Here is an 8,261-nt window from a genome sequence, read left to right on the forward strand (position 1 = left end):
CAGCAATTCTAAGAGACAGAAAGGAATGAATGAATGAATACGTGAATGAAATGCATTTATTAGTTGAAGCAAGGAAGAAATAAATACATTCCAGGCACAGGAAACAGCCGGTTCAAAGTCACAGATAAGGAAATTGAGACTCATTGAGGGAAGACCTTGCCAAGAGTCACAGTGAATTAGCAGTTTGGGAACGAAGGTACAAGGAGCTGAGAGAAATAGGAAAGGCTTCGTTCACCTTAAGAGAGGGACTCTATAGGTGGAGGTAAGGAGGAAATGTTTGTTGGATTTGGGGTATTGGCAATGCAAAGACACCATGCGAAGAAGAAAGAAGGTAAATGGAGCTATTTTGCAGAGTGCGGGAAGAGGGTGAGTGCATAAGACTGAAAAGTCTGAATGGAGACAGGTTGTGAAGAATTTTAAAAGCTTTTTATATTTCATTCTAGACTTAAACCCAACTCTCCCTGACCCCAGTATCAGTTTTCTATCCCTTGTGCCTCTTTCATAGAACCTTCCAGAAATCCTGAACCAGTAAATCAAACATGAATACATTATTGTAGCTGGCCAAGGAACTCCTTTTAATCTTCTGCTGAGATCCCATCTATAGACATCAGTGCTCTCAGAGGAGCCTCATCACCAACCCTTACATTCATGTAAGTCTTGGACAAGTTGTGTTGAGACAAGAGTCAGAGAGGAACACAAAGTCAGAGTTTGATGGGAGCCCAGAAGCAAAACACCTCATTTTACAGGTGGGAGACTCTTGAGCATGTCTGAAGGCAACAAGGAAGGAAGAAAGAGGTTGGGAAAGGTGAATCAGGAGAAACAGAAGATTTCAGAGAGGAGTAGGATTGCTACAGAAGACAGGGCAGGACCAAGGGGGTGTAGATAGGATCAAGCATAGATGTTAGAGGACTGAAGGAATAGAGGGGATAGTGGGAAGTGGTCATAAAAGGGGTTTTGAGCTTATGAGAAAGAAATTGAAGGGGGGGGGAATCTCATGGTGAATTTTCTCAATTTTTTCAAAAGAATAAGAGGTGGGGCGGCTAGGTGGTGCAGTGGATAGAGCACCAGCCCTGGAGTCAGGAGTCCCTGAGTTCAAATCCAGCCTCAGACACATAATAATCACCTAGCTATGTGGCCGTGGCAAGCCACTTAACCCCATTTACCTTGCAAAAAAAAAAAAAAAACACCTAAAAAAAAAATAAAAGGGGCCAGTTCAGGTTGGATTTATGAAGTACTCAGATGACAGGGCTGTGAGACTTCCTCTAGATGCAATCAGCAAATTGTGCGTGGGACCAGAGGAGGCTAATTATAGGAATAATGCAGAAATGAAGATTGTCAAGAGACGATTGGCATTAGGACAATGCAATAAGTGATTCAGGAACAGCTGAAAAAATAATAGGAAGAGTTTTTTTTTTTTATCAGAAGCAAGATATAACCAGGAGAAGCAGCATGTGTAAGTGGAGGAAAACTGGGAAAGAAGCTGGAAAGTGGAAAGAAACCAGAGGACCTGGGTTCAAATTCTGTTTCTGAAACTTACTGCTCATGTGACCTTTTAAGTCACTTATCTTTTCTGGGATTCAGTTTCTTCATATGGAAAATGAGGGGATTTGACTAGGTGACCTCTGTATTGTTCTAATCTCTTTGCTGGTAGCCTATTTAAAATTTTTGTATCAATAATCACTAAGAAAATTGGTTTATAGTTTTCTTTCTATGTTTTGGCTTTTTCTTCTTTACCTATTTTTCAAATAGTTTCAGTAGTATTGGAATTAATTGTTCTTTAAATATTAGATAGAATTCACTTGTGAATCCATCTGGTCCTAAGGATTTTCTTCTTAGATCATTTTGCTTGTTCAATTTCTTTTTTCTAAGATTGAATTATTTAAGTAATTATTTCCTTTTCTGTTAATCTGGGAAATTTATATGTGTAAATATATCTAGGTAAACACATATGTTTAATTGTGTATAATATGTAAATTGTAATTTGTAAACATTTATCTATTTCACTTAGATCGACAGTGTTACTGGCAGATAATTGGTCAAAATAGCTCCTAATAATTGCTTTTAATTCCTTCTTTACTGATGGACACAGGCTTTTGCACTGTTATCTCTCCCATTTGACATAAACACTTGGAAGGACTGTCTTTTGTTTGCCTCTTTTTAAATTCCCGAAGTGCCTGGCATCTAAAAGGATTTTCCTGAAAAAGTTGATTGCATTCATCCATCCTTGCTTCTGCCTTTAACAGGCTTATTTTAAAACCCAAGCAGGCTGATGAGTTCCTTATGCCTCCACATTGGTCTCTCTTAAGCAGCTTTCTCTTTTTTCATCATCAAAACTGTTTTTATTGGTGTTTACAGAATTTTATTCTTGAGAGCTTCCTTTTCTTCCAGGGTTTACTTTTATCGCACATTGTAAGCTGGAACAGTCATTTCCCTTGAGATTTCCATCATTTCCCATCCTTCCTTTCTGGTGAGAACCTAGTCCAAAAGAACAACTCCCTTCACCTTTTGAAGGATGATATTATCATGAAGTTAGGACCAGCTGCACTTATTTTGGCAAAGATAATGAGCACTCCAGATGTCTGAATCATGAATGCCCTACATCCCTACTCTATTACAGCTTTGCATCAGGCTTTTGATCTCTTTCCTTTTTTAAAATAGCATTTTATTTTTTTTCAATGACATGTAAAGGCAATTTTTAACATTCATTTAAAAAAATTTCTCTCTCTCTCTCTCTCTCTCTCTCTCTCTCTCTCTCTCTCTCTCTCTCTCTCCCCTTCCTCCCTAAAAGCAATTTGATATAGGTTCTATATCTACAATCATGTAAAATATATTTTCATTAGTCATGTTGTGAAAGAAGAAACACATCAAAAGGAAAAAAGAAACATAAAAAAATAAAGTGGAAAAATATGCTTCAATTTATTCAATCTCTATTAGTTCTTTCTCTAGATGAGACCTTTTCCTGAACTTAGCTATTTCTTTCTTCTGTTCAAGTGGTCTGTAGAATATTTCCATGATAATATCAGTTGTGTTTTTCTCTCCTTTGATATTCACTCCAATGTATTTCACTTTCAATTTAACAAAAACTTTTAAAATCATGAGTCTCTTAGCTAAAAGTCTGGATTGTAAAATCAACCCTTGTACCAGAAATTCTCTAGAATCATAGGACCATAGAGGGTGTAGGGATCCTTTCAGGAATTTTCTCATTCTCTTGTCTATAATAATACTCAGATTCCAGGAATCTGAGACAAATTATGTTGTTGCCCCTGCTCCCACAGATCTCATTGCTTCAGAGTGGAGTCAATCAAGATGCTCTGGGTCACATGAGGCTCACAACACTTCCAGGAGTAGCTAGAATCAAATTAAAATGTAATTGAGAAATATTTTTAAACAAATAAAAATATCATAAAATAGATAACACTTAATTTTAAAATTTGCAGCCTACAGGGATCCTTTTGTACAGACTAGTGGTCCCTGGTTTCTTTCTGAGCTTGACACCACTGCTCTAAGTCACGTTGGCCATGATATCACAAAACAAAGTTGTTGTTGGTTTTTTTTAAAGGAAAGGAACAAAAGTGAGGATACCAACAGGATAAATATTAGCCCTCAAGACTCCAGATAAATCCTCAGGTATTTACAAATCTGCGTATCATCTTCAGAGGGAGCCTTTGACCTGTCTGAGACTGTGGTTATCTGACCTTCAGCAGGGGAAAGGGAGCAGAGATATATTTGTCTTTCCCTCTAATCCCTTGAAAAATCACATTCTGTAGTATTTAGGCTGCCAGCTTCTCAGATTAGGGCGGAAGTCTCCAGAAAAGGATTTCTTAACTGAGATCCACAGAGCTTCTCTGTGGAAAAATTTCAGAAGATCTGGTAACTTGGATGAAAAAAAATTTTTTTTTCATTAACCTTTAGCAGAAATCTAGCATTTCCTTCAAGTATTAAAAAAAAAATTCTCAGAAGGGGGTTTCTTCAGCCTCCCTGAACTCTACCCAAAGGAGTCCATGACACAAAAAAGATAAAACCTCTAAATCTTTCAGTGTGCAAGACAAAAGCAAGAAATTTTACCAGTCTTTTCCTTCTGATTGGTCTTGCTTCCTCACCAAGCCATCTTTTCTTCCTCTTTCCTCATTCTGTATCTTCTTTCTTGCCAAACTTATCCTTGGGGGATCTATTTTACCTTTTTCCCTTAAAACTTCCCCACAGTAACCACACATAGATAATTGGCAGAGTCCCTGGATCCGAGATCAGGAGCTAGAAGGGTCTTCAGAAGTCATGGAGGCCAAATCCTTTATATAAAAGAGGAAACTCAGGCCCAAGGAGTGTCTTAACCAAGGGCCTTGTCTCTGTCTTTTTCTCTGTTTCCTTTCTCTCTCTCTCTCTCTCTCTCTCTCTCTCTCTCTCTCTCTCTCTCTCTCTCTCTCTCTCTCTCTCTCTCCCCCCCCCCCCCCCACGGGCACATGCACGGGTACGTGCACACCCATATCAAACATCAGGGGCTGTATTTGAAAACAGTGATAAAATTTGGTGGAGGCTTCAGACTCCAGAGATAAGACTTTCCCACCATATCAAATATTCCTTTCTTTCTTTTTTTAATTAGTTTTTTTTTGCAAGGCAAATGGGGTTAAGTGGCTTGCCCAAATATTCCTTTCTTTCAAGGGACAAATGGATAGAGAGAGAAGAAATAAGCTCTCACTGTCCAGACTTCTACAGCAGACTTGCCCTCAATCACTGACTCACCTCCTATCTAACCCAATCTCCCCAGGGTGTCATCCTCCACTTTTGAAGAAAACAGGAATGAAATGACTTGTCTGGGTCACACAGCTAGTAAGTGTCTGAGACTGGATTTGAACTTGCATCTTTTTGACTCCTGAGACTACATGGCCTATTTGTGCCTGACCTAAGAAAAAGCATTCCAAGTTCCTATTGGTCTGATCAGCTACACTGGGACTATTTAGTATAACATTTTGGTCATCTTTGACGATGAGGATAGAAACTATACCTCGGTCCTTCAAGTGTCAAGCAAAACACTAATAGCTTATTAACTCTTTAGACATGGGAGGTGAAGGAAATGGCAGGGACTGTGCTTGGGAGGCCAGTATTGTTCACCTTGTGAGAAATAAAATTGGGAGTAAAAAACATATATCTCACCCAAAACTCCACAGACTTGGACCGCTGATTAAACTTGGAAAAGTTTTTATCTACATTCTTAAGAATGGGTGTCCCAAAAAGGGGGGCACACACTCAGCTTGGAACAATCAATCTTTTAATCCTACTCCCAACCATAAAAGTCCTCCTCCTACTGCTCATTGAACAGGGCAGCTAGGTGACCCAGTGGATAAAGCACTAGCCTTGGAGTCAGAAGGATGGGAATTTGAATCCAGCCTCAGACATTTGCTACTTACTAGCTATGTACCCTTGGGCAAATCACTTAACCCTGATTGCCTCAAATCCAGAGTCATCTCCAGTCATCCTGATTCAGATCTGGCCATTAGACCCAGGTGGTTCTGGAAGAGAAAGTGAAGCAGGTGACTTAGCACAGCACCCCCTCACTCAAATCCAATTCATGTGCATGTCATGATATCACCTCCCTGATGTCATTATCTTCTTTGAGAATGAAGGACAGCGTAGTGGCTAGAGCACCAGCCCTGGAGTCAGGAGTACCTGAGTTCAAATCTGGCCTCAGACACTTAATAATTCCCTAGCTGTGTGGCCTTGGGCAAGCCACTTAACCCCATTGCCCTGCAAAAATCTTAAAAAAGAGAGAATGAAGGACAAACATCATCATTAGATGAACAATAAGGAGATACAATCTTTTCAGTTGGGGGCACCCAGGTGGCCCTGGTGGAGAAAGCACTGGCCCTAAAGTGAGGACTTGAGTCAAATCTGACCTCAGACACTTAATACTTAGCTGTGAGACCTTGGGTAAATCATTTAACTCCACTGCCTTGCAACCCCACCCCCCCACACACACACATCTTTCTGGTCTGCCCAAAACATGTTTTCCCTTGATACCTCCTCCCTCTCTGATCATATTATCTCATGTATATTTAAATGAACAACCTATGGGTGTGCTGAATAGTATTCATAAACCTATTAACCATGCATGGTTACTGCTGCAGCTGCTCTAATCTTTTTAACCTAAGAACTGGCCCTCACCAGCTTTTTTCTATTCACTAAAATATCTCTCGACCTTACTCTCCTTGAATCTTGCTCTGGTTGAATTTTTCTCTTGTCTCTTCCTGTCTGGGTCTACCTGCCCTGCCCCCCTTCTTGTGTTCATCACTCAGATTCTGCTTATACTGTGGAAACTAAAGTGAACTCTTTTTCTCACAACCTCTAGGGGTCTGGAGCTACAGCCAAGCTCACAAGTCGACTCCAATGCTAATTGCCTCAATTGGGTAGCAATTTGCTTGCTTGTTGCTGGCAGGACATGAAGCATGTTCGATTGTGTGTACACATAATTCTTGAGACAAAGTAATCTGGGAGCCTGGCAATTCCAACGGTAAACAGAAAATCCTGTTATGCTTATGTTATGAAAATGGTGGGGTTAACCTCTTTGATCAACTCTTTTTTTAAGGTATTTGCAAGGCAAATGGGGTTAAGTGGCTTGCCCAAGGCCACACAGCTAGGTAATTATTAAGTGTCTGAGGCCAGATTTGAACCCAGGTACTCCTGACTCCAGGGCTGATGCTCTATCCACTGCGCCACCTAACTGCCCTTTGATCAACTCTTAACATCATATGTATACACTCATAAATCTGTAAAATGGCATCAGCCACTATGCTACCAAGTTTGGGAAAATGCTCCAGTCAATGGTTTATTATCTATTCACAAATTTTCAACAATTCAACAAAACCTGATGCTGCAAAGTTCAGAGTCTTTGATGGCCCCCTTGCAGAACACCGGTGTGCAGTTACATGCAGAACACCCAGCAGCCCACCAACTCATCCTCTTCCTAATCGGCTGCCTGAATGGCATTTCAGCATCTTATTTTGACACGTCTGACAACCCTGTTAGGTGGAGCAAAACATGGGACATCAGTGTATCACATGTTGTAAACATGCATGCAAATGTTTGCTCTGAGTGCCCCCATATATTGCAACAGTTTAAGTTGTAACTCAGAAACGTTGTGTGGAATGATTTTTTTACCCTTACAGGCAATAAAACATGTGTTTTCTGCAAGGTTTTTTTTGGTTATTTTAGATTCATTGATAGTATTTAGGAAGAAACTAACAAAAACTGCAACTATAAGCAATCTCTTGTGAAATTTGTATTTAATCTGGCACAATATATTCAGCACTGGGATGATAGGGGAAAAAAAGCTTTTCAGTACCAAGAAAGTTAAGTGGTTTAATTCTCTTTTTAAGAACAGTGTAATGGGGGAAATGACCGACAAACAAACATGATTAAACTGGAAGGTGATTGGAACAAAGGAGAGGTCAGAATATTTAAAAGAAATCATCTTCAGTTGGGGAGGACTGAACAGAAGCTTCCTCCTCTGGTCCTGGGTTGGGGGTGGGGGGAAGGTGAGCCGGCCTTGCCCGGGCAGGGCCGGTCATGACATCACAACATACACCCCCCCACTTCCCTCGTCCCCCCACCATTTTCTCCCTTTCCGAAGCCTTGGGTCACTGCCCCATCCCTGTCCCTGTCCAGGGTGCTGCTTCCCCATGTGCGCATGTGTGTGACGGTGGCTGTTAGCAGCAGCATCCATCAGTAAGTCAGGGACGCTATGTCTCTGTGGGCGACTCACCAGGACGCCTCACATTATTCCTACTTTACCGACCACACCATCTTTTTTGGTTTAGATTTTTGCAAGGCAGTGGGGTTCAGTGGCTCGCCCAAGGCCACACAGCTAGGTCATTATTAAGCGTCTGAGGCTGGATTTGAACTCAGGTCCTCCTGCGCCACCTAGCCGCCCCGGGATGTGTTTTCTAAATTCTCTCCGGCCAGGACTCTTCAGAAAAAAACCCACAGCTGCCGTGAGGGGCTCCCAAGCTCCTTCGCCCCCGAACCCCCCCATCTCGACCCTCTCCCCACTTATTTCATCTGTCCCAAGTCAAGAGGACCGTCTCAGAGCAAGGCGGGGGCGCGCAGGAGAGCTGGAGGAACTACGATTCCCAGGATCCTTTGGGCTGCCAAGAGTCTCTCCCCAGGAAACTCTCCCCAACCAGACCAAGCTCCCGCCGCTGAGGCATCTGGGAAAATGGATTCCGAGAGTCGTGGGGGAGGGGGCCTCGCAGGTAGTCCTTCCGCGCAGG

General features: G+C 41.6%; 1 long non-coding RNA gene across 1 annotated transcript; it reads left to right on the forward strand.

Moving 5' to 3' along the window:
* Window positions 1-210: 210 nt before the first annotated feature.
* On the forward strand, window positions 211-1,683 carry LOC141491599 (uncharacterized). Its single transcript, XR_012469662.1, has 3 exons — window positions 211-366; window positions 506-746; window positions 1,423-1,683. It is a non-coding gene; the product is annotated as an uncharacterized LOC141491599 (long non-coding RNA).
* The last annotated feature ends 6,578 nt before the right edge of the window (window positions 1,684-8,261 follow it).

The sequence above is a fragment of the Macrotis lagotis genome, chromosome 1, assembly GCF_037893015.1.
Source record: "Macrotis lagotis isolate mMagLag1 chromosome 1, bilby.v1.9.chrom.fasta, whole genome shotgun sequence".
NCBI classification, from domain to species: domain Eukaryota; kingdom Metazoa; phylum Chordata; class Mammalia; order Peramelemorphia; family Peramelidae; genus Macrotis; species Macrotis lagotis.